This window comes from Suricata suricatta, chromosome 3 (genome assembly GCF_006229205.1).
Source record: "Suricata suricatta isolate VVHF042 chromosome 3, meerkat_22Aug2017_6uvM2_HiC, whole genome shotgun sequence".
In the NCBI taxonomy this organism is placed as follows: domain Eukaryota; kingdom Metazoa; phylum Chordata; class Mammalia; order Carnivora; family Herpestidae; genus Suricata; species Suricata suricatta.
The window spans coordinates 59,693,440-59,718,519 of record NC_043702.1 but is presented as its reverse complement, the minus strand read 5'-3'; the positions used below and the strand labels follow the sequence as shown (position 1 = coordinate 59,718,519).

Genomic DNA, 25,080 nt, shown 5'->3' with positions numbered 1-25,080 from the left:
TTGTGACTGAGCCTTGCCATTTAGCCATGAAATGTAGAGGCAGCCTTTCCTTTCCCTCCAAATGACATTCAAATGGCTACAAGCAGTTGTACTGCATGTTAACAAGTTGAGATCACTCTGAGCTACAAAACTGCTAAAACTAATGGGTATTTGCATAAATTCATTCCTTAAAAATTGAAATTTGGAACTGGAACATTGGCTTTTCTCTAGGCCTGAACCATTTTGAGGTGGTTGCTTCCTTGATATTGATTGTATTTCCTTGGAGGCAGCCATCCTGCATTTTGTGGGAGCTCAATTCCACACGGTTCTTATAATGTCTGTGAACAACACATTTGGAATGATAAGTGTCCTAACTCAGTAATTGATTAAGCTCCACAAATACACTTGGCTTTTTAAGCCTTGTTAGATTCTCAGGTGGCCATGCAAAGGGTTAATATTTCCTGGAGGAGAAGGATACAATAACTTTTATTTACATTACTTCACAAATTGGTAATATTAATTAAAATGAGCAGTGGTATCTCCAGTGACAGACTCTCTCCCTTTTAGATTTATTTAGCCAATGATTAGTTATTATGGCTTCTTGAATTAATTAGCATCTCTTGAGCTACAGGGAATTAGTGAATTACTAAAAACTCATGAAGAAGCTCAAAATTTAAAAAATTCTCATTTAAAACCCCCCAAATTCTTCTCTCTCCTCTTAACATATACTGATCAATATACTTATAAATGCAACCCAACTTATTTTCATTTTGAAAAATTTGGATTTTTTCCTCCTCATTAAAAGAACAAATAAAGCTGTGTTTCAAGGGTATGTCTCCCTGAAGAGGGTCTAATTTAGATTCCCTAATAAGTCATCTAAAGGCATCAAGGGCCCGATTTGATCTCACTTAGACGCTGCTTACAAACTCAGGCAGTAAAGTCTGCTTTTCTCATGATGTAAACCAAGAAGTGGCTCATTGTCATTTGAGGTTTGCAGCATGGCGCAGTGTCCACATCTATCTGGAATATACCCGTATCATAGGAACCTCAGCAGTGAGGGTTTTAGCCTCATCCAAAAGAAGCCAAAGGCACAGTAAAGTGGATGATCCATATTCTAGGCAGCATATTTGATTTATTTCCCATCAAATGCTGGGTTTGGATCTTGTGAGAAACCAAACCTGTAGCATATGTCCTAGAGTTCACATTAGTTCTTGTGGCACATTATGTTAGGTGACTTTTAGTTAGGGTTAGCCTAGATGGTGTGCTGTTTACCCCATCCTGGTTTTTCTTTCTTTTTTTATTTGTTTAAATTTGAATTTGAATTTCATAATATAAATCAAAGTGCAGGTGCAGTTGAAGTGAACAGAAGTAATGGTGAGCTCTGTGTTGTGTGTCCATGCACATGGTGTGTGGGAGACAGGGGTAGGGGATGTGGGGACATGCCTCATGGCTCTGCCCATAGTCTGTTCACCTCCCCTCTCCCCAGAGGGCCACATGGTTCATCAAGAAAAGCATTTGGCTGTGTCATCTGCTAGCTGTGCAACTTGGGGGAAGATATTTAACCTCTCTGACCTTTGGTCCTCATTTGTCAAGCTGGAGCAGTCGACCTGCCTCATAGATTTACTGTAAGGATTAAATTATATGTGTGTCTGTGGAACTTGGCAAATAACTCTTACTCATGCCAGGCTCCATTCTCTACGTGTCCTGTAATTCAGGTTGTTCTCATAGTTCTCCACTCCCTTCTCAACAACTGTTACCACCACCTCAAACTCAACCTGAGAAAATGTGCTTCAGCAGGGGTCAAAACAGAAGCAGTGCCTGGAATGCAGACTTACCTTCACTTCTTTGCTCCACAAACAGCCCTACCTCCCACACCTCTCCCAGGGCACAGCTTGTCCATTGTGAGTGCCTCTGTCTCTGCCATCAGCCAACGAGAAGTTTCTTTATGCGGAAGAAACAGTGGGACAGGAAATGGATGGCTGGACCCTGGGAGGCAGAATTCACAATGCTTGGCAACTAATGATGGGAGAAAACAGGTGCTACAGGAAAAGGACGAGTTAAACATGGGGATTCCAGTATTTTCAGCATGGGAAAGAGTTGTTTTAGAGAGTGTATGTTGGAGAGATTAAGAGCATTAGACCTGAAGTCAGGTTGTATTCTAACATTTCCACTTACATTTTTGACCTTGAACAAATTACTTCATCTTTCTGAGCCTTGGTTTCCTAATCTGTAAAATGGGAATACTATTGTTTATATAATAACCATTTGGGAGTAAGATCAATTCTGCTGTGATAGAAAATCCCAAGTTACAATGGCTTTAATAGGGTAGGTTTTTGTCTTTCTCTTACATGACATAAGCTGGGAGTTAGGCCACATAGGGTCCACTAATCTGGCAGGGCACCTGGCAGCCATCTAGGCTCCTGCCCTCATGCCACCCCATTAAATGTGATTTCTATTTCCAAGGGTACCTCATGGGCCAGGACAGCTGCTGTAGCTCTAACAGTTACCGACTTATTACAGCCAGCTGAAAGGAGAGAAAAATGAAAATTTGCTTACTTTAAGAAAACTTTGACAATTTCACGGAGCCTTTCATTTGCTACAACTCAATCACGTGGCCAAACTAGCTACAAAGGAAGCTAAGAATATAATCTTCTAACAGGGCAGCCTTGGGCCCAGGGTAGTACCAGAGCAATATCCTTCAGTAGTGTGGGGAGTGTACAGACAAGTTGCAGCCTGCAGTCATGCTACCTTATAGGATGTTGCAAGAATTAAGTGATATACAGACTGAGAGCTCAACAAATGTGAGAAATATTTAGACTCCATAGTGGTATCATCAAAAAAGGTGAGAGTCAGGAAGGAGAGCCAATAGTGTCCATTGGGTGATAAGTCACAACAGAAGTAGATCATGAGGTGGGGCAGTCTGATCTCCACCGAGGCTGATCTAGGGCCTGGGAGGGATGGGGAAAGTAAGGACAAGCTGAGAGCTTGGAGGGGCCAGGTTCACACCCTTCCTGGATCTTCTTCCTCCCTTCCTCTCTCTTTCACTCTCTCTCTCTCTCTCTCTCTCTCTCTCAAGCTTATTTATTTATTTTTGAGAGGTGGGGAGAAAACAAGCCGGGGGGAAGGGCAGAGGAAGAGAGAGAGAGAGAGAGAGAGAGAGAGAGAGAGAGGAGAGGAGAGAGAGGAGAGAGAGAGAGAGAGAGAGAGAGAGAGAGAGAGAGAGAGAGAGAGAAAATCCCAAGCAGGCTGAGTGCCCAATGTGGAGCCCAATGTGGGGCTTGATCCCAAGACCTTAGGATCATGACCTGAGCCAAAATCAAGAGTCAGACACTCAACTGACTGAGCCACCCAGGTGCCCTCTTGGATCTTCTCTTAAGAGTTGTGATGTTCTGGTACAGTGCGACATTCCTGGCTTCCTGTCTGATCCTCCACTTACTGGCTACTGTGGTTTCTACGGTGGAATTTCCACAGGCTCTGGTGCAGAAGGAAATATGGCTCTAGGTCAGTAACAATTTTAATTAAAAATGGAAATGAAGGCTCATGTCACTAGTACTGCATTCTTACAGGCCACTGATTTCTGGCAGGGATAAAAATAACAGACATAGCCTGTTGGCACTAGTGAGGAAAGGGCTGATTTGGTTTTTTAAATTGATTTGAAATGTATAAGAGTGATATAAAATATAATGAGTAATCATAGATTCTCTTGTTCTTCCATCTCCTTTTGGACGTGTGTGCAGTTTCTAGCTGACCTTCTAGTATTGCAGTTTGGAACCTCCTAAGGAAATAAGGAACCTCATCAAATACATGACATAGGTATCATACCGAGTTGATAAGTTGGGGGGGGAATCCCAAAATTGATTTCTAATGTGAAGGACTACTGAATGTTTTTGAAAGAATAATTTTACTTAAAAGGCTATATTTTAGTAAATAATGGTCATTTTTGCCTTGAAGAGAAGCCCAAAGCTTTAATCCTTAGGCTCAAGCAGTGTTCCTCATGCTTGTACAGAATGCTTGGCTTTGATCAACCCATGTTATGGTTTGAATTGTGTCCCCTAAAACTTCATATGTAGAAGTCCCAACCCTCAATATCTTGGAATATGCCCTTATTTGGAAATAAGAGCCATTGCAGATGCAATTAATTAAAATGAGATGTATTAGTTAAAATGAGATGCTGGAGTAGAGTGGACACCTAAAACAGTATAACTGGTTGTCTTTATAAAAAGGGGAAATTTGGACACAGATATGCACACAGAGAGAATGCCCTGTGAATATTGGAGTTATGCTGCTATAAACCAGGAAACAACTAAAACTAGGAGAGAGGCCTGGAATAGATCCTTTGTTAGTGCCTTTGAGGGAGCATTGCCCTACCAGCCTTGAGTCTTGATCTCAGATGTCCAGCCTCCAGAGCTGTGGGACAATAAGTGTCTCTTGTTAAGCTTCTCAGTTTGTGTTACCTTGTTATAGCAGCCCTACGAAACTAATACGGTCCATGACTTGGTGGTTATGTGACCTTAACTCATTTAATCTCTCCAAGCCTCTGCTTCCTTAGCTGCAGGTGAGGATAGCAACGTCCACCTGTCTACCAGTGAGGATCAAATGTAAAAAAAAATTATAAGCTCATTTATTTATTTTGAGAGAGAGACAGCATGAGTGGGGGAGGGGCAGAGAACAAGGGAGAGAGAGAGAATCCCAAGCAGACTCTGTGCTGGCAGCACAAAACCGTGAGTTCATAACCTGAGCTGAAATCAAGAGTTGGATGCTTCACTGACTGAGCTGCCCAGGCACTCCAAAAATTTTACTACAGTAGAACATCATCACAAAGTCAAGTATTAGTATTATATCATAAGACTGTAGTGTTTTCTTTCTTATTTGCTTCCTTTCTTGTTTCCTTCCTTCTTCCATTTTATTTTTTTAGAAATATGTCTCAGATATTAAGGGTTTATGTTAAATTCTTCCCAAGTCTACTGCCCAATAGTAAAAGAGGGATATTTCTGTAATTATCAATATTTTCTGGCTTTATTGAGGACTACAGGAATCAGATACATATTCTGTGCTAAGATGTCTTGGTCATATGCCTGTCTGAGAGAAATAAACTATATACAAAGTGATGGCAAATTGTTGTCATCTCCTATCCCAAGACTGACCCACCTGATTGCTAGAATGCTGTATTAGAAGGATTCTGAGTCTGTGTCCAGAATAGAGGATCATGAACCCTTAGAGATATTTTCTGTGACCCTGAACTGGATATCTGTATAGAGATAGCATATACCTTTGTGGACTTAGAATTCACTTTTCTTTTTAATTATAACCAAGTTCTCTGTTAATGTGAAAATCTTTGTTCTTGGCAAAACTTATTTAGCCAAAGAAAGCCCACATTCAACCAAATCAAGTATAGCCTAAAAGATACCTGAGCGTTAAAAGTAGTTGGATAAATTTGGGGTTATCTCTGTGAGGAGTACAGATAATATTAACAGTAAGATTTATTTAAAGCTTGCTATGTGTCAGACACAGTGAAATCCACTTTACATGCATTATTTCAGTGAATTCTGACCTCTGCCATATGAGACAGGTTAGGAAAGTGAACCTCTTAGAAAGTAAGTGACTATCCTTATGTCTAACAACTAGAAACTGACAGAGCTAGGATTTGTATCAAGGTCTGTATCATAACTTAGTACCTGTTCTCAAGCTCATGATGCTGCAGGGTGTGTGTGTGTGTGTGTGTGTGTGTGTGTGTATGTTTAAGTGAAATTCACATAAATATTGATCATTTTAAAGGGAACCATTCAGTGTCATTTAGCACATTCACTATGTTGTACAGCCATCACTGTCTAATTCAGAAACAGAGAATGTATCTTTTTTGCTTTTATCTTCAATACTTTGCACATTTGCTAGCGCATGGCAGGAGCTCAGTAAACATCAGTTCCTTTTGAAGAACCAAAAATTGTAGAGCATACCCAGCATATGATGGACTTGAGTTAGAAATTGAATGTTAGGACTCATGGTCTTTATAAATCTCTCCTAACTGCAAACATAATATTAAGGAAAAGAATGTGAAGTGAAAAAAGTGGTCAAATGCACTCTCCCAATGTACTTACCCAAAGCAGAAATAAAGTTTCACCATCAGAAATGTGATAAGTTTGTTAAAAGTGAATGATGTAGACATGTTTAGCTATGGATTCTTTTTTGATTGCTTTGAATATATGAAAATGATGTTAAAACAAATCGTCCCTGGCAGCTTATCCCTGTTGTGTTCCATTCCCCCATCTCCACCAGTCTCCCCCTGCCATACCACTTGTCCTGTTTTCCACCACTGCCTACTCTCTCACCTAGTTCACAATTTCAGGAAAAGGTTGAAGAGGAGCCATTTATGAACCCAGGATTAAGATAAAGACCTAATGAATGGATCAAGAAGATGTGGTATATATATACAATGGAGTATTACATGGCAATGAGAAAGAATGAAATAATGGCCATTTGTAGGAAAGTGGATGGACCTCGAGGGTGTCATGATAAGCGAAATAAGTCAGGCAGAAAAAGACAGATACCATATGTTTGCACTTATAGGTCTAACAGGAGAACAGGAGAAACCTAATAGAGGACTATGGGGAGGGGAAGGGGGAAAGAGAGTTGGGGAGAGAGAGGGACACAAAATCTGAGAGACTATTGAGTACTGAAAACAAACCAAGAGGGGGAGGGGGAAAAGAGGTGGTGGTCATGGAGGAGGGCACTTGTGGGGAAGAGCACTGGGTGTTATATGGAAACCAATTTGACAATAAACTATTAAAAAAAAATAAAATGTAATATTGTGTGTCAACTACACTCAAGTAAAAAGTTAAAAAAAAAAAAAGACCTAGGTCTTCATAGCTCATGATGTTTCAGAACCATGGTCAGCGACATGACCGTCTACAAGCTGGCAATTTTCCTTCTGATGTAAACATTGCCACGCCAAAGCTGCCTTAGGGGAATATGCAGGTGTGAGGGGTGAGAATTAAGATGTGGGGGAGTTTGACACCTATGACCTAGACTTTAATTCCTCTATAAAATAAGAGCAAGGGCACATCTCATAGCTGTCAGTCTTGGCCGTATACATTATTAATGCATTCTTCACACCCATAGATATTAATTACCGAAGGAAAACAATTTAGGATTGTGGAAAGCAGAAGAAATTACTGGATAACTTTGAATTTGAAGGATTTTTGCCTTTAGATGTTTCCAGGCAAGAATATCTGTCAAAGGGGATCTTTAATTTTATGCTTTTCCAAAAATGTAACAATGACGGCCTCACATAAAATGGAAAGGCCAGAGGTGCCTGAGTGGCTCAATCAGTTGAGAATCTGACTTTACTTCAGGTAGGGATCTCACAGTTTGTAAGTTTGAGCCCCACATAGGGCTCTGTGCTGACAGCTCAGAGCCTGGAGCCTGCTTTGGATTCTGTGTCTCCTTCTCTCTCTGTCCCTCCCCCACTTGCACTCTGTCTCTCTTTCTCAAAAATGAATAAACATTAAAACGTTTTTATTTTTTTTTAATATTTTTTAAAATATTTTATTTATTTTTAATACAGAGAGAGACAGAGTATGAGAGGGGGAGGGGCAGAGAGAGAAGGAGACACAGAACCAGAAGCAGTCTCCAGGCTCTGAGCTAGCTGTTAGCACAGAGCCTGACGCGGGGCTTGAACCCACGAACGTGAGATCTGACCTGAGCCGAAGTCGGAGGCTTAACCGACTGAGCCACCCAGGCGCCCCTAAAATGTTTTTAAAGTAAAAAAGTTCAAAAACATTATACTAGGGAAGGAAGGAATCTAGATACTGAGACAGATCAGAATGGAATGAAAACACAAAATGCTTGGCTAAGCTGAAGTCATAAATCTGCTGAATTAGAAGCAAGCAATGATGGGGTGCCTGGGTGGCTCAGTCGGTTAAGCGTCCGGCTTCAGCTCAGGTCATGATCTCATGGTTCATGGGTTCGAGCCCCACATCAGGCTCTGTGCTGACAGCTCAGAGTCTGGAGCCTGCTTCGGATTCTGTGTCTCCCTCTCTCTCTGACCCTCCTCTGCTTGCACTGTCTCTCTTTGTCTCTCAAAAAAACAAAAAGCAAGCAGTGATGGCTGGAGATTTGGCTCCTATGAATAAAAGGACTAATAGGGCTCCAAGGAAGACCGTGTCCAGAGTTGGACTCCTGCCTGAAGCCAGTGTGTGGGGCAGTTCTTGTTGGCTGACGAAAAGAAGCTGAGGAAAAGAATGGGATAAGGAGAGGTCATATGATCCTGTGCTCTGACTGAAGCAATTTCCTCTGTGTTGTTTTCCAACACCTAGGGAGGTGCTGACCATTACTCAGGAGGACTATGGCTCGTGTCCAGCTTCTGCCTGAGAATGGTAGGATAAATAAATGGCTGGGCCTCTGCCACAGTGATGAGCTCTTTCATATACTTAATAAAACCATGGGATAGAAGCACAAAATGCCATTCTAAAAACTGGCTCTGGGCTAGAGACCTAAGCAGCCCAGAAGACACAACCCAAAGTCATTACACTAAGAGAGTAAGCACAGAGAGAAAGTGAGAGGGAAAGGGAAAAATTCTCCTCTTCCTCCTCCTCAAAGTGAGCCTGCCAACCGACATGTCAAAACACACGGACTCTAAGGCTAACAAAGGCAACTCGCTGCCATAACCAATGAAGCGTAAGTTCATTTGAAATGAAATACTTTCATAGAATATTCTGAAAGTGTAAAATAAGTAACTGTTAACTATAAGAAGGCAAATGATTTGGGGTGAAATAAATCTAAACAGTCATAAAATTCAGGGGGGATGGTGGTGTTCAGTTCCTGGATAAGGCAACCATAGATTCTTGTGCTCAAAAAGAGGATAGAGCTACTGGAAAGCTTATGGTTAAGCAAATATTTTAACCATGTAGGATTATGACTAAAATTATAGAAAAACAATGTCTAGTTTCTAAGCCAACAAAAGGATAAAATGGTCTACAGATAACGTTTCTCCAACAGAAGGCAAGAAATAAGGAAAAAAAAAGAATTAGAGGGAAAACGTGGTAAGGTGGGGTCTTTACCCATATCACAGTACTTTTGAATTATTGGGCAGTTTTCCCCAGGATCTCTAGTTCATGAGCAGTGATATTTAACAACTGGCTGGGTAGGGCTAGGGGGCTGATTCATATCATTTACTGATTTCCATGGTATAAAATACTTCCCCATTATGGCCAATTTCAGGCTACCAATGTAACATCAATCAGTTCACAAAATTCCTGAAAATGTAACAATATCTAGAGAATCTCATGTGTGCTGCCTCTAGCACATTACTGTTTGGGGTAGATAGACTCTTCTGTATAGTCTTCATTCTACATATAATTTTTGATAATAAAATAAAAATTAGAACATTCTCTGCATTTTACTTCTTTAACTGAAGCCATATGGAAATTTATTGGGGAAACAGGACTTGGTGGCATTTTCTTATTAGAATATTTATCATGCAGTTATTGAAGGCTTGTAATTTATGATCCTTGCTTTTAGAGCCAGGTCAATACAGAGATAAATGTCCTCAGCACAATGGAATTTATATCCTCCACATGATAATTGACCACTTTGTCATACATTCAGTCATTCATCTCATTATCTGATATAATGAGCAGGAAGTCCAATATGTATGTGATTTATAAATGTACATTAGCATGAAACCCACGACCTATGTAACCTGTTACCTGACCCTTGGTAACATAGTGTATAGTTGTCTTCCTCCAGCAATAGGATCCCACAGAAAGGATTCTCTACCTTTTTTTTTTTTAATGTTTATTTATTTTTGAGAGAGAAAGTGTGAGCGGGGGAGGGGCAGAGAGAGAAGGGTACAGAGGATCTGAAGTGGGCTCTGTGGTGACAGCAGCAAGCTTGATTTGGGGCTGGAACTCGCAAACCGTGAGATCATGACCTGAGCCGAAGTCAGACGCTCAACTGACTGAGCCACCCATGTGCCCCTATACACCTTTTTTTTTTTTTTTAAACACTAGACATCTATTTAATTAGAACAGATAAGGGAAATGCCTGATCTGACATTATTGCTTCTCTTCCTTTTTTCTTTACCCTTTCCTCTACTTGTGGGGTCCTAGTCCTGTTCTTTTCTTTTGTCTTTTCTATTCTATTCTTTCCCTTTCTATCATTCTATGTCTCTCTCTCTTTCTGTGTCTCTTTCTTTCCTCCTCTGTCTCTCTTTTCTGTCTGTCCTTTTTCACAGAGCACAAGTGGCTTGTCCTAGAGTGATGTGGTGGGTAAATGGTATTGAAAGAGCCTTTCATGTCACTGATTTAGTACTATGAGTAGCAACACAAGTCATTCCACATCACTTATCTATGCATGTCACTGAGTTACAGTGGCTTAAAGCCCAGGACACACGGTAAGTCCCAGAGCATGGAAGTGGCATATTTCCAGGAGAGAGAGAGTGAACAGGGAAATGAAAAAGGAAAACAGAAAACTAACCATTTAGAAACCTATGCGTAGAGTTAGTTCACTAACGGTGGGAGTAGGAGCCATCACAGCCCCCGCCCCCTTTCTTTTTCACCCCCTGGGAACATTTGGTGCCTGCAACGTCTGTACTTTGCTTTGCAAGGGTTAATCAGAGGGCGATTATTCAGCAAATTAAAGGCTTGGCTGCCTGAGAGTTCCTTTCAGAAAGGATTAGGGTCTCTGATGAGGCTTTGATGTAATAGATGGAGCTATTCTGCTCCTTCATGTTAGTGGAAGAGTGTTAAGGACTCCCCAGGCTCTCTTTGGCAGTTGGTGTCTTTACTCATTCCCTTGCCTAAAAAAGAAAAATATTTTATCTTTCAAAAATTTAGTGCTTGAACAAAGCACTGGATTGACGTCCCCAGGGGGTGAAGTCTTCGTTTCTTGGCCTTAAAAGCCCAGAGGCTCAGCACTAACTGGCTTCCTTGGGTGGCCACTTCCTCAGGAAGTGCAACAGAAGTGCCTCCAAAATGCGACAGAAGCAGTCATTGAGGTCTTGCAGTTCATTGCCCTTTTTTTTTTTTTTTCCTGAGAAATTGGGCAGAAGGATGGCAGGTGACAGGCATGGTGATGGTTTGTGTCCTCAGGAACATAAACAAGGCTGCCAGTATCCATGCAAAATCCTGATTTGCATGACATTTACAGCTACTTATTATCTGACAATATTTTCTCCAGGCTTTTCTTCCTTTTTCCAACACATTTAGTGTACTCTTTTTTTAATATAATTTATTTTACATCCAAATTAGTTAACATACAGTGCAACAGTGATTTCAGGAGTACATTCCTTAATGCCCCTTACCCATTTAGCCCATACCCGCTCCCACAACCCCTCCAGCATACCCCTCCCATACCCCCTCCACAACCCTGTTTGTTCTCTATAGTTAATTCCCCTCCCTGTTTTTATATTATTTTTGCTTCCCTTCCCTTATTTTCATCTGTTTTGTAAAATTTCTCATATGAGTGAAGTCATATAATATTTGTCTTCCTCTGACTAATTTCACTTAGCATAATACCCTCTAGTTTTATCCACATAGTTGCAAATGGCAAGATTTCATTCTTTTTGATTGCTAAGTAATACTCCATTGTATATATACCACATCTTCTTTATCCATTCATCCATTGACAGACATTTGGGTTCTTTATACCTACTTTGGCTATTGTTGATAGTGCTGCTATAAACATTGAGGTGCATGTGCTCCTTTGAAACAGCAAACCTGTATTGGATAAATATCTAGTAGTACAATTGCTGAGTCTTAGGGTAGTTCTATTTTTAATTTTTTGAGAAACCTCCATCCTGTGGTTTGCATGCTGCTCCAGTTTGCATTCCCACCAGCAGTGCAAAAAAGATCCTCTTTCTTTGCATCCTTGCCAACATCTGTTGTTGCCTGAGTTGTTAATGTTAGCCATTCTGACAGGTGTGAGGTGGTATCTCATTGTGGTTTTGATTTGTATTTCCCTGATAATGAGTGACGTTGAGCATTTGTTCATGTGTCAGTTGGCTCTGGATGTTTTCTTTGGAGAAGTGTCTATTCATGTCTTTTGCCCATTTCTTCACTGGACATTTGTTTTTGGGTGTTGAGTTTGATAACTTCTTTATAATTTTGGATACTAACCCTTTATCTCATATGTCATTTGTAAATATCTTCTCCCATTCCATCAGTTGCCTTTTAGTTTTCCTGGCTATTTCCTTTGCTGTGCAGAAGCTTTTTATTTTGATGAGGTCCCAATAGTTCATGTTTGCTTTTGTTTCCCTTGCCTCCAGGGACATGGTGAGTAAGAAGTTGCTGCAGCCAAGGTCAAAGAGGTTTTTGCCTGCTTTCTTCTGTAGGATTTTGATGGCTTCCTGTCTTACATTTAGGTCTTTCATCCATTTTGAGTTTATTTTTGTGTATGGTGTAAGAAAGTGGTCCAGGTTCATTCTTCTGCATGTTGCTGTCCAGTTTTCCCAGTACCGTTTGCTAAGAGACTGTCTTTATTCCATTGGATATTCTTTCCGCCTTTGTTAAAGATTAGTTGACCATACGTTTGTGGGTCCATTTCTGGGTTCTGTATTCTGTTCCGTTGGTCTGAGTGTCTGTTTTTGTGTCATCTCCAGGCTTTTCAGTAGTGGTTAGGGTGTTAATGAAAACTTGGTCTAGTTTATTTCCCCCAATTTGATTTTATACCATCAATAATATTCACATAATTGGCAATCAGCCAGTGTGCAGTCTATGTAAATCTTTACCAAAAAAACACACATCAAGGGGAGGGTGCTAAATGTGGGCAGACACAATACCAGCCAGATAATTGGAACTCTTGGCCATGATTTTTCCTTTCAGTCTCATCTTCCTCTACCATGTACTATGGCCTGAAATTTTAGGTGGAACCAATATTGTCATTATTTACAAAACAAATTTAACAGTCTTACTGTTTCCATTCCCATTTGTGCGATGCTTCAGTTCTCTTCTTGCTCTCTCCCAAACCCCACCTGTGGGATTAAATTGCTCCCTCCGTTGAGTTGCTTTTCATCTATGAGCTAAATTTTTCAGCAGTTTTCTTTCTGTTCTTTGCAATGAATAGTTCAGTTTACTTTTGAACAATGTAGTGGTTGGAGACACTAACCCCTCACACAGTTGAAAATCTGTGTGTAACTTTTGATACCCCAAAACTTTACTAATAGCCTATGGTTGACTAGCAGCCTTGCTATTAACAAAAAGAGTTGATTAACTCATGTTGTGTATTATATGTATTATAAACTGTACTCTGACAGTAAAGTAAGCTAGAGAAAATGGTAAAATATAAAGAGAAAATGCATTTACAGTATTATACTGCATTTATTGAAAAAATTCATATGTAAATGGACCCATGTAGTTCAAATGGTCAGTTGTACATGCCAGCTTGCCCCCCTGCCTTTCTTTCCTTGATGGATGCCAGCATCTGCTTTCAGCATTTTAAGAGTCAGGGGACCTGATTATAAAAATTTACCAAGTAACTGATCGATTTAGCTCTGGTTTGAGATTAGAGAGCTTTGTGCCTCCTTGTATTGGTCACCCAGGGAGGGTTTTTTTTTTTTTTTTTTACTATATAACTCTTTGATAGACAATAGACAATATCAGTTGGGACTGAAGATAAGAAACAACTCTGAAACTCATGGCCATGTTTATTGGAGGGAAATAGTATTCATTACCTTATATAGAGTCATTTCTATGAAAACCCATGAAAATTTTATTTCTAGTTCCTTGCCAGTCATCATCATCATCATATAGTCATAGTTCTACAGGCAGCTAGTCTGTTTCTATATCATGGATTTTAAGAAATATAGAGCAGACTGCATTTTCCCTTTCACATTGGCTGCTACAGATCTCAGAGCCAGATTTATGGCCACTACAAAGTAATTTATTTGGTACTCTAATTTCTACTTTTGTTCCCTCATTCCCTCTTTTCCCTCTTTGTTTCATTTTTCTCTTCTGCTAATAATTATTTTTTATCTTGTCTTATTGCATATACCTTAAACAAGTGTTGTAGGATGCTTTAAATTATTTGTCTAACAAAGTAAAGTTTTAAAAATCAATTGTATACACTGGTGGTGGGAATGTAAAATGATGCAGCCACTTTAGAAAATAGTCTTGTATTTCTTCAAAAGGTCAGACATAAAATTTCCATATGATCCAGCAATACATATCCAGGAGAAATGAAAATATGCGTCCACATAAAAACTTGTATACATTTCCTGATTCTGGGTTAAAGCCAAGAAAACCCAAACAACCAAACAAATAAATCTTGTTTACAGGGGTGCCTGGGTGGTTCAGTTGGTTAACTGTCCAACTCTTCATCTCATCTCAGGTCATGATTTCACAGTTTGTGAGACTGAGCCCTGTGTCAGGCTCTGTACTGACAGCATAGAGCCTGCTTGGGATTCTCTTTCTGTGTCTGCCATTTCTCCCTGCTCATGTTCTCTCTCAAAATAAATAAATTTAAAAAAAAAAGTTATATACAAATGTTCATAGCAGCATTGTTCATAATAGCTTAAAAGTAGAATTCACCCAAATGTCCATCAACTGATGAATGGATAGCAAAATGTGGTATATGCATATAATGGAACATTATTTAGCAGTAAAAAGGATGCAGTACTGATGTGCTACAGCATGGATGAACTTTGAAAGCATTATGCTGAATGAATGAAGCCAGTCAGCAAACACCACATATGTAACAGGAAATGCCCAAATCAGACAAATCCATAGAAACAGACTGGTAGTTCTGGGACTGAGGAGGTTGAGGAAAAATGGGGAGTGACTAATGGATATGGGGTTTCTTTTGAAGGTGATCAAAATATTCAGAAAATTGATTTGATGATGATGATATAACTGTGAATATACTAAAACTTTTTGAATTGTATACTTCAGAAGTGTGAACTGTATGGTATATGAATTATATTAAAGCTGTGATAAAACTCATTAATCAACTGTACATTTTATGTAATAGCTTTTGCTGGTTTTCTTACACTTTTAATTTTCACTTAGTGCCAGACGTGCATATAGTAGTCAAGCCCACTTATTTTTAGCAGAATCTGCAGCTTGGTTTGAGATTGTGCATTTCTAAGAATAGAGATATCCATCTCCAAAGGATGCAAAATCTCTCCATATTATCTAATTCAGCTTATTTGAGCTGCAGGGCAAAGTCTGTTTGTTCAGCAGATTCCAAGCCTGTGAGCATAAATACTGTAATTTTATTTCATCTCCTTCATGTCTTTGCATACCCTGTCCCCTCTCTTTTGTCATCTTGTTCTACCTGGTAGTGAAAATAAACAAGCAGAGTGGTCAGAGAAGTAAAAGAATGATGAATAGATGTAGCATCACTTCAAGCACAGAAAGAAAATGTTTCAAGAAGGTGAGGCAGGTCAACTGTGGCCATCGATGACAGTTTGAACAAAGAGGGTGAATGAAAAGTAAAAGGAGACCATTGAATTGCTAATGTGTTTGCCAAGGTTTGGCTACAGGTATATCCTGCAAATTTCAATCTAAGTTGGCCAAAGATTCCACCAGTGGCCTCTTCTTCCTCTTCTTGTTTAAGTTTATTTATTTTTGAGAGAGAGTGACGGGAGGAGGGGAGCAGAGAGAATCCTAAGCAGGCTCTATGCTCAGCGTGGAGCTCAACACGAGGCTTAAGGCTCAATCTTACAAACTGTGAGATCATGACCTGAGCCAAAATCAAGAGTCTGACTCTAACTGATAGAGCCACCCAGGCATCCCTTCTTTTATCTTTATTTAGTCCTGACTTGTCTTCAAGTTTCCCAGCTACAGCCATCAAATTTCCTTTCCCATTTCCTTAATTCAGACTGTATGCTTTGTAAAGGGATTCCCCCCTTCCCTCCTTCTGATTTACTCTGTAATGTGGTGCCTGTCCGTTTTTTGAAGCAAAGATCTAATTGTGTTATCTCCCTGCTCAAACCATTTCAGTGTAGCTAAGAAAGAAAACCTAAGTTTACTAACATGGCCTTCTGGGTTCTAGATAAGATGGTCCTGGCCAGATTCTCAGCCCTGTCTCTATTACAACTGCATTGTTCTGTTCTGCTCTGTTCTCTTATGGGCCACACATTTTACCAGTGGGCTTCTATTCCTACTGTACCCTCCACTTGGAATGCCCCTCTCCTGCATTTCCTGTCAGCATCCCTTTTGTATTTTAAGTCCCAAGTGTCATTTCTCACATGAAACACTTGTTCTTCTAACTACTATTATTTACTTGGCCTGAACTATTCTAGTACTTACACTTCTTGGCCTTCAATTATTATTATTATTTATGGTTATGTCTATTTTACTACCTGTTTATAAATCCCATGTAGGCTAATCTCTCACTCAAGACATCTTTTCCCCATGAGCACTTGGTGGAGCACCATTCCCACTAAATACCTAATAAGTATTTGAATAAATCAGTAAATTCAGTCCCACTGGGTTTACTAAATGGTTCATATGTGTAAGTTTGGTATTACCTTGGAAGATAAGTTTCTTATGGAGGTTTATAATATGTTTTGTTTGTTTTACACTCTCCTAGCTCCCACTCTATTCCTAGGTAGGCCTGAGCTTGTAATACTCATGCACTATAGAACTGGTCGTGCATTTCTTATACGGGATGGCTGGGTACTGTCTATTGCTTCCTCTTGTAAGGAAAAAATGCGTGCAAATGGGAATTATGGATTTAATTTGGGCAGGGCAGCAAATAGGATCAAGGGAAGGATTAGAATCATATATCCCCCAGCACTTAAGGCTGGACTAGAAGCAGACCATAACTGTTTGTCAAAATGGAAATTGATTTTTGAATCAAAGAAATTAACCAGTCATTCAAAAACAGGAGTGCCTAAGGGCTTGAACTTGAAAATGCCAGAGTTCTTTGATTTTGCTGAATTGTTAGCCCCTCAAAGTCCTCCACTTCCCCCAAAAGTTTGTTAAGTTCTGATTAGGGCATCTGTCAAACAAGATTTTTTTTTTCACGGTTGTAGGAATTGCATTGAGAAAAAGTAGCTAATTTATGTATTATTTATGCCTAACTCAAGGAGCCATTGCACATTAACATTTATTTTTATAGCACTCATCCTGCCTGGAATTGGGTTGCCATGGCTGTCTTCCCTAAGTGGACTTAGTGTATCCCCCGCACCTACTACAGTGGCTCGCCCATGTAGCTGGCATTTATTGAATGTTCACTATGTGCCAGGCACCATACATGGATTATCTCATTTACTCCCAACAGTGACCTTATCACCCCTTCATATGAAGACCCTGAGGCCCAGAAAATTTGATTAACTTGCATATTAACACATATATATAAGAAATAGAGTTAAATTTGACCTCTGGCTTTTAACCTATTTATATGATACTGCTACAATACTAGGCACCAAACATTTTTTTAAATGAGTGAGTACATGTGTTACACTTGGGAGAATAATGGATTTGGAGATTAAAGCGCATTGTTACTTAAATAAGTCAACATACTGTTTTAAATATTTAAGATTGGTAATATAATATATAACTATGTATCATATGCTATATGAATATATATGTATATATATGTATATATATGTATATATATATAGAGAGAGAGAGAGACAGAGAGAGAGAGAGAGAGACAGAGAGAGAGAGAGAAAGAGGGAGGGAGGGAGGGAGGGAGGGAAAATCCCAAGCAGGCTCCACGTGGTCAGGATGGAGCCTGACATGGGTCTCAAACTCACGAACCAGGAGATTATGACCTGAGCTGAAGTCAGGAATCAGACACTTAGCAAACTGAGCCTCCCAGGCGCCCCTAATATCTCTTTTCAGTGGACTTGCCACCATCTAGATTATTTTGCCCTGACTCGCCCACATTTTCCATAACTATTTCCTTCTGAGTTCAGTCATCACTTCCCTCTTTGACTACTCCTCATCTTTCTGGGGTGCTTCAAGCAAATATTTCCTGAATTTTCACTGGAAGCAAAGACCTTTAAAGGTAACAAAGGCCTGTGCCTGGTTTGCTGGCTGAGTCTAGGGCTGACCTGTGGCCAACTCCAGCCCCTCACAGAGGCGTGAAGGCAGTGGCGTGGCTGAGTGGGGGAGACTCAGGCAGCACCTGCAGGAGCAGCGAATGCTCCCTAAGAACCAGCAGCGCTGCAGCCTGAGAGGTGGAAGTGTCCCGGGATTCCCATCACCCAGAGATCATGCCTTTCCCAGCCCCTTGAATCAGATGGTGGGAAGTGAACACAGATGAACAGTCCAGTAAGCAAGTCACTGAGCTGGGCAGTGATGTAATGGCTCATTTTTTTTCAGGTGCCCTAACTGAGCTACATGGCTGGAGGTGCCTGGAAAAATATTTACTTGCAAAGCACTTTCCCAACCAAGGAAGAAAAAAGCAAAATACAGGAGCAAGAAGGTGGTCACTTGGGGCCACTGGTTACAGTCCTTAAGATTGCCTTAACTGTAGGACACAAGTTTGGGGATCTTTCTTGGCTCTGGCATGTCCAGTGGAGGCCATACACATCCCTGGTCTTTTGCAGCAGCCATATAATACTTCAAAAGTACAGATTAAACTGAAGAAGGAAGTGCCAATAATGATCATAATAAAACCGCCACCCCTGCCACCACACATTCCATTGTGTCCCCTGAGCCCCATCTAGACTTGGTCCTTGGCTCTGGCCTGGTTCCACTTGGTCCTTCTCCTCACTTCACCTCTTTGCTTGGCACTTTTACTCCTTTTTCCTCCTCCCAAATGAATTCTGCCCATTGTCCATGGTATATTCTCTTCCCTTGGTCCCTCCCAGCTGTGGCCCCCAGCAAGTCTCCCAGACAAACAGTACTTGAGAATCTAGAATTTTTGTTACCACATCATCTTCCTTAAGAACATGGCCAGTTAGTCTGGGTTTTTCCTAATTATTTACTGTTGATCATGGGATCAGAGACGTGAGGGTGAAGTGAAGAGGACTTGTGTGCAGATGTCACATAGGCTGCAGCTCTGGTCTGTTATGGTGCTTTCACACTGCAGCTCTGCCGTAGGTCCTCCGGTCCTGGGCCCTGTTTTTGCATGGGTCTCTCTCTAGCTGCCCTAGTTCCTTAACTCTGGAGGAAGATCCTGTCTCTATCCACCTTAGATTTGATCTTTTGACTTCCAACCACCCTATGCTTTTCCTCTAGTTGCCTTCTTCACCTTTGAGTTTTCTCTGGGTGAGAAAAGTTGTTTCTTCTCTGTCTCCAGCCTCAGATTCGAGGAAATGCAATGTTTTTCCCTTTCTGTTTTCCTTGTTGGGCTCCCCTGAGCTCACCCTGGACCTTTGGTGCTGTTGGCTCTGTCTTAAGCTTGGGCTAACTTGCTGATTTTCTAAGCCTGCATCAGGGTTCTCCTTGCCCCAGTATTTCAGGCAAGATGGCAGCTGCCCTATTGTCCTGTAGCCCTGTAGTCTTTCTCTGACTTTGCCACACAGAATCTGTGCCCATTACCCCTTTCAAAAGGACATTGGGCTTCCTGTTCTAAACCCCTCTGTCCTATATTCTCAGGGCAGTTTTCCTTTTAGCGAATACTGTTTCTGATTGATAACCACACACCTCCTTTGCTAACTAAAGCGAAGGCACTTCTGGTTCTCACCTGTATGTTTCCGGTTAGGATCCCACTTTCTCATCCTAGGTGTGAAGTTAACATTGCAAGTCCAGCCTTCCAGCAAGACTTTAAAACCCCACCACATGCAATATTTGTCAACTTCATGAAAACTGAAGTGCAATTAAATACTCCATCAAACGGAGAGGTGATGTTTCACTAAAATAACATATGCATTGTCAAGTTTCTCAGCCTGCCTTCTTTTGAGGCATTAGTCATCTTGGGAAAATGCCTGTGTTTGTCATAGTCCTGTCTTCCAGGATGGAAATTTCCTCCCAAGACAGAGCACCACGGACTCCAATATTTAACCTATAATTAGTATATCCCCTGGAGGATTTTCTCCTTTTGATGCAGAGGACTCTTTGTCACTCAGGCTTCTGTCTGACGATGATAGGAACTGCAGGGCAGCAAGATGCATCACGAGGCAGGGAAATGTGAGCTCAGATCAGAACTGTTCAGATATTGTGTACCAGTGCAAACACTTCACAATCTAAACCCACAGGAAAAGAGTAGAAAGTATAAAAGACAGAATATTAAAAAGGAAATGAGCAGAGACGTAAATCCCAAGTTTTGATCCAGTTTTGCATGGAATAGGATTGCTTCCCCTCCTGCTTCTCTCACTCAGTTCACCAGTATTTTTTGTTTTTGACTTTTCAGCTGCTCTTTATCAAGTGTGTTTTATTCATATAAACATCTGCCCGTGACTATTGATAAATAGCTTCCTCCTGCACGCATCTGATTTTTTGGTTATGAAATGGCAGTTTACAGTGACAAGGCAGCTGTGTCTCGACAGTGATATCATTTGGGAATGGAAAGAACATGGACCCCCACCAGTTCTAGACTGCAACATGGAAGCCCAACCTTGTTTCTTGCCAAGAAATGACTCCTTTTTGGCCTGTTTCTGGCAGAAGCTAGGCTGGGAGATCACAGCAAATGGCTGCAACAACCTGTGTTTAATGTGATGACTCTAATGAATTCTGAGAATTAATCTTCAGCCAAGAAAGTATGATGGAAGGTACTAGAATTTCAAATTAGGTAAGGGATTGATTTCCTTCAAGAGTGGAGTTTGCTTCCATTTTCTTCTGGTGGGCTTTTCTGTCCTATTCAAACCACCTACCATGGCCTTCTAAATCCAGGGTAAATCCAGGCAAGCTATCTCATGGTAGTTTTACATTTTTAATTTTCTTATTTTGTTTGGTCTCTTAGCACAGAAAGAACCACACCTAAACCCAGGCTTTTAAAAAAATGATTTAAAAACATTTGGGAATGAAAGAGTTACTTAAGACTTTGGAAGAAAGTAGTAGTCCTAAGTCTAACCCTTGTTTACTTTTTTCCTGAGTAAAAGACTCAGGGAAAGAGCTGAACTTGAGAAATGTATTTCCCCAGCCTGAGACACTGACTTCTACAGAAACAACAGCCTACAGGTACCTCAACTGTGCTGCTAACAATCCGGGGCTCTGGGTGAGTCCCCTGAGTCAGCTGAGATGAGGACGCTGCCACCCATTCCTGGGGTTTCGTCCTGATTTCTCCAGCTGTGCTTCCCAGGATGTCATTTGCCGGGCCCTGGTTCCACTGACACAAGGAAGAGTCTGTGGCCAAGTAAGTTTGGAAACGTGGGCTTAGACAAAATCAAGCTGTTTTCTTTATCCCAGAAGCTCTACGAACATTTAATATGTTCATGTGCATTATAAAACTCCAGACTTACTTGGTTAGAGAATCAGTAGCGTTCTTCCCAAACCTTTCTGCCCAGTACACTAGCTCCACTTTTCAGTGGGGTGTCTCACATGTTTCACCCAACTCCCCTCACCTCACCTTGGCTGGCCCCCACTTCCCATACAGAGGTCAACATTCTCTGCATTCCCTTATAAAAACTCTCACTCCCAGGGCACTTGGGTGGCTCCATCTGCTGTGTTATGCCCAGATTAGGGGGTCCCCCAAACCCAAGACCACCAGGGAGTCCAAATCACTTATGCAAAAGCAAAGAGCATTTATTCGGGCTTGAGCTTGGTCTCTCAGACCTCACCAATGCAGTGGATCCGTGCTGAGAGCCCAGATCACCAGCCGAGCAGGACTTTTATTATAGCTGGGGGAGAGGGATGGGGTGAAGGGTGGAGTGAGGGGCTGAGGTTACAAAATGATTGGGCAGTGCATCAGCAGAGGTTGGTGCAACGCAGGGTGATTGGCTAATGTAAAACTAAGCGGGCCTAAAAGGTAGCGTGAATATCAGGTACCTTTCTGGCGTCTTATGATTGGCCCGGGCTAGGGGTGGTACTCGCTGGGGCAGTAGGTGGGTGTGGGCCATTTTTTCTTTCTGCCGCTGCTGAGTCACCCCTGGGAAAGCAGTAACTTAGGCCTTCTAGTTTCTGAGGCTTATTTGAAGCCTGTCATGGCGTTAGTTTTGTCCTTCATGTTGAACGTCCAGCTTCAGCTCAGGTCATGACCTCATGGCTTGTGGGTTCGAGCCCCATATTAGACTCTGTACTGACAGCTCAGAGCCTGGAGCCTGCTTCAAATTCTGTGTCTCCCTTTCTCTCTGCCCCTCCCCTGCTTGTTCTCTCTCTCTCTCTCAAAAAATTAATAAACGTTAAAACTCTCACTCCCTGGCTGAGAGAAAATATTCTGCATCTTGAATTTGCAATTTGTGGTTTAAAAAGCCATTCTTAAATGAATAGCATATTATAACTCCTTAGTTTTCAATGTTTATTCTCCCCAAGTCAGGTTGGAGGATTCTATCGTTTTCAGAAATGACATGGAGGCCTTCAGGTGTTCTTATGGATCCCAGGAGTTGATTCTATCTTAATCCACTAAATCCCTGCCTGGAAGAAGAATAAGATAGAAATGAAAGCTGACAAAAATAAATAATATGAGTTTGGAGTCTTAGGCTATAAAGAATATATCCTAGTTAAAGTTGGAAAAGGGACTAAAACAAAAAATTGTTCTTGGGCTTTCAAAGGAGGCAGCTTAGGGAGCACAGGGGAATGTTCTGCTGGCGTTCTGAGTTCCTGGCTACACAGCTTGCCCAGGCTGGCTTCTTGAACTGCCCATCCAATGTCCCAACTTTGAAATGTCTTCTACCTCTTCTCCACCAATTGAGTTCAGTTTTGTTCCCAGACTTGCTCCCAAACCTGGCTCCCTTTGTACCTCCCCCACTAAGGTTTCCCTGATGGAAACTCCTTGTCCTGCCTACTGTTCTGCATGGCTGCATTTGTGCAGAGGGGAAGGCCTCTCCCTGCGAAGTCGAAGTCGGAGAATTAGCCTTATCTCTGTAGGACTTGACCTGAACTTCCTCACCTCTTGCAAATGGGTAGAGATAGAAAATCTCAGTCTCTTAGCTCTAAAACCCTATGCTTTGGGGTGATTCTTTCTTATTCTGCATATAAAAGCACACATTGGCTTTTGCTGTTTCCTATGTTTCTCTTGTCCTTCCATCTTTCTAATTAGGTTGTAGATCCTCAAGGAAAAGGATTGGAATTCTTTATGAATTAATTTATTTTGACTAATTCTGGCTGTGTAATAAATGTTTGCTGACTAAATGAAATGATATGATTCCAATGACCTCGTTGAGTAATGCATGACTTTCAGCCCTATTTGCTCCGAAGGTAGTACTGTCCTCTGTTATTAGTAAAATAATAATTCCATTTCTGTCTGGCTGTTTGCTCCCCATGAGAAAAAAGTATGCAAAAGTGTTTTAGAATAAGGCTGTACCCTCAAGGTCTTTATGCCCTTCGCCTAAAAATCCTCCAGTGCAGCTGGGTATGCCACATCTCTGCTTAGCATTCTTCCTATATACACTCATTTTCAGTTTTGCTGATCCAGTGATATGACATTCAGCCCACTCAGGTCTTACTGAGAGAATGAGCAAATTCTTCTGATCATTGCTTCCAGAGAGAAGAACGCTACCATCTTTGGGGGATCTTCAAGAGACAACAGATCCACTTGTTAGTTTCTTCCCTGTTTGATTATCTCACTTCATTATCTACTTGCCATTTCTCCCTCTGCAATATAGAGAGAGCTCATCTCCAAAATACCAAATGATCTGGCAACCTTTTGGGCAACCTTTCTCCCCCACTGGATGCTATAGCACGTTTGGATACATCCCTAGACTCCAGCAGAGACCTATTTTCATAAAACTGGGGTATGGGTTTCTTGGCCTCTCTCAAACACTATTCAAAGAACTTTCTCTATTGAAGTACCAGAAGGACCTTGTTTCTAGGCCTCATGTGGAACACTGTCCTAAGGCACCTATCCTGAGGAGCAAGGTAGAGGCAGTTCCAACCCACTTTCCCATTCACATGCTATGAATTTTCTACTAATGAATGTGGCACCCACCTTCATTTGCAGCCCCGAGTTTACCCATCTGAAGTCTCGGCACTAGTCCATAAGCAGTTGAGGGTTGCCCTCGTACTTATGCTCAGTGCAGGAAAGATGTAGTGTGACCTGCCCCAGATCACTGGGCAGGCTTGATTCCGGGACTCCCATCCTACCCAAGCCCTCCAAGGGTCTAGGGGGTGGATGAAGCCACCATGTCCGTCTGCAGCAGGAACTCTCAGAGGACAGAGACCACTTGTATTTTAGGAGATTTCATATACAAACCCTGAAGCCAGGAGAATAGGGCCACTGCACCTGTGTTACTGACTCTATACCAGGAGGTTCCTTATTTCCCAGGTGCTTAGGGAAACAGGGTTTATTTCCCTTTGGTAGTCAGCTGTACATTTACGTATGACTATACCTGGAATCCAGGGAGGATTGCTAATATAAAGACATGAACATAGTATTTTTTAAGGATGTGCACTGTTCTTTTTCTTTTTGGTAGGAAAAATACTAAATGATACCAAAGTCCCTTGAACCCATAAGAGTCAAATGATTGATTTCTTCCCATGGCAAGGCAGAGGTGGTATTTATAGTTCTGCGGGCAACAGAATGGAGATAATCTAGATTCTTCTGGCATTTCTAACCGAAAGCTCTAGTTCCAATAGATAGGAAGTCCCTTGAATCCGTTCTAAAACTGACTGAGAAATTTACTGAAGATCTTTTCAGAACTAGGAGGTGAGGGATCAGAAAGTGATTTGAAATGTAAAGTGAAAAGATTAAAGCCATTTGGTAAATCGAACAGTTAAGGATTGTTTTAAGAACTCTGCTTAAATGTTTTGAAAAGATGCTCAAGGTGAGGCTGATTAATTTTACCATCTGTGATTACACTTCATTGTTTAAAATATTATGTATTTTAGATGATGCTGTCCCATCACTGTTGGGAAAACTGGAAAGGTTTGTTTCACGCAGTGGGCCGAATGGCTTTTAGAATTTATCCTCCAAAGTGAGCTAAAAACTAGTAGTTTAAAGGGCAGTTGTTGAAATGTCTTTCTCCTATCAGGGGCAGTGACTCAGAATGGAAATACGGTGGTAGTTGTAGGGGTATTCATCAGATTCAATTTCACTAGAAAATTTCATTGTATCAGAATCATCTTTGATAGCATAGGGCATGCAGCAAAATGTACTAAATCATTGTTTTCTTTG

At 41.1% G+C, this 25,080-nt stretch overlaps 1 protein-coding gene across 1 annotated transcript in view; it reads left to right on the top strand.

The window, feature by feature from the left end:
- The window catches only part of MYO3B (myosin IIIB), a 373,850-nt gene that overhangs the window by 122,194 nt on the left and 226,576 nt on the right, over positions 1-25,080 (top strand). The window lies entirely within an intron of this gene.